This window comes from Lactuca virosa, chromosome 4 (genome assembly GCF_052849685.1).
Source record: "Lactuca virosa cultivar CGN04683 chromosome 4, Lactuca_virosa_CGN04683_v6, whole genome shotgun sequence".
Taxonomy (NCBI): Eukaryota; Viridiplantae; Streptophyta; class Magnoliopsida; order Asterales; family Asteraceae; genus Lactuca; species Lactuca virosa.
In genome coordinates this window covers 125,618,882-125,620,954 of record NC_136429.1, presented here as the reverse complement: position 1 = coordinate 125,620,954, position 2,073 = coordinate 125,618,882, and positions in this window count along the sequence as shown.

Below are 2,073 nucleotides of genomic sequence, written 5' to 3'. Positions count from 1 at the left end.
CGACGGAAGAAGCCAAAGAGACGTCGGACATCGTAGTTGGTACGTTTCTAGTCAACTCCATACCTTCCTTAGTATTATTCAATTCTGGAGCAAGTCATTCATTTGTATCGCTTCAGTTTAGCAAGAACCTTAATAACGCCATAGGAAATTTAGAACATCCTCTTAGAGTAGAAATAGTTGACAATCGAACAGTTAAAGCATCAAAGGTTTAAAGTAATTGTACTCTAAGAATCGGCAACAATAGTTTCTCCATAAATCTCATTCCCATTCCTATGCGAGAGATGAACGTAATAGTTGGTATGGATTGGCTAAACCAGTTTGAGGCCCTGATCGTCTGTAGGCAGAAGATAGTAAGGGTTCAGGCCCCAAGTGTGTGTGTGTGTGGAGGGGAGGGGGGACTAACCATCCGGGGAGAAGGCTCGAAGAGTGGTTCAACGTTTTGTTCCTCCGTAAGGGCCAGAAAGTATCTATAACATGGTTGTGAAGGATTTTTTTTGCCTATTTAATCAACCCTAAGTGTTATCCAATGGAATACTTCCTTCAAATATGAACACAAAACACTCAAAAGCTAAAAAAATCACAAATGGAGATTAGGGTTTTGAGATAGCTGCTCAAAGGGAGTGGAGCCTGAGGATGGAAGGGTCTCAAGAGATTTAGAGCCCTTAAATAGGGCTCAAAATCCCGAAATTAGGCTTTCGACTATGGGCCAGTACGCGTTACGTACACAGACCTACGCCATGCGTAGGTCATTAAAACCCCGTCTCCAAGCATCCTTCTACGCAGCGCGTAGAAGGCTATCTATGCCCTGTGTAGATCAAAATCCAACACTTAAACTTAACAAATAAAGAAAGGAATTTACTGTTGGGTTTTGATACGAAATAAAAGATTGTTTTTCACAAAAACCGGCAACGGAAGACTTTAAAAATAACAAGTTTATTTTTAGTTCATAACAAAACTGAACCATCATGGATCCATTTATAGAGGTTAGAATGAAAAAAAAACAACCATAGGATGTTTTAGAGATAACCTTTGAAGCCTTTGAACCCACTTGGTTTTGGGGTGTTGATGAAGATAACAAAAGATCAAAGTGTATGATCTTCTCTACAAGTATCCACCATCAAGAGTCAGGCACTTGTAATGCTAGTTCCTGTTGGATTAGGTGTCTAAGCCCATAACCATTTTGGTATGTACTTGACCCGATTATGAGCATGGCCCTTTTGGGTTGCCTTCACTCATGCAACTTGATATGATGACAAGAGGAGAGAGAGTAGAATTTGTTATATGAATATTAAATTCGTACTCAAAATGGTTTTATTAATATATTACAAGATTAATATATTATTTGGAAATCATATTATTTAATTAGTATTGATCATAAATTAATTTGGAATTAGTTTGGTGATCAAAAGAGATTGATTAAATAAAGGGGACTGATATTGTAATTATTTGATAGTTGCAATTGGGCTGATGGATTACCTTGGAATAAGGTTGGACGAATTCTATGGGAAGCCCATAAGGAATTCGTCCAAGGGCTATTCTAGAAGGGGTTCATGGGCTGCTTAAGGCCTAAGCAGTCACATTAGGGCTTCCACCTAAATCCCTAGCAGCCACAAGTATAAATAGACCCCATTACACGGGATTTTCATCTAATGCTTTATGAAACCCTAAGGTGGCCGAAAATCTCATCTCTCCAAGTCTTCCTTTGCATTGAGTGTTTGTAACTTCATTAGAGGTGCAACATTTGGGGCACTAAGCTTTCAAAGGTCAAGAAGTTCTTGTTATTGCTACGTAACAGGTAAGGTAAGATTCCAAACCCTTATTTATATATGAATTTCGAAATTGGTATGCTAGTTATTAGGGTTTATGCTTTGGATGATTATTTGCATGTATAACTTGAGAAAAACCTAGATCCAAAGTATTAGGGTTGCATGTACACCATAGGATTGATGTAATGCTCAAAACTCATCAGTGGTATCAGAGCCTAGGTCGTTTTTTTCTGTTATATGTGATGCTAATGTGAATTGTTCAAAGTTGGAAAATTTTGTTTTTGCTTTCTGCCTGACCACCACGAGG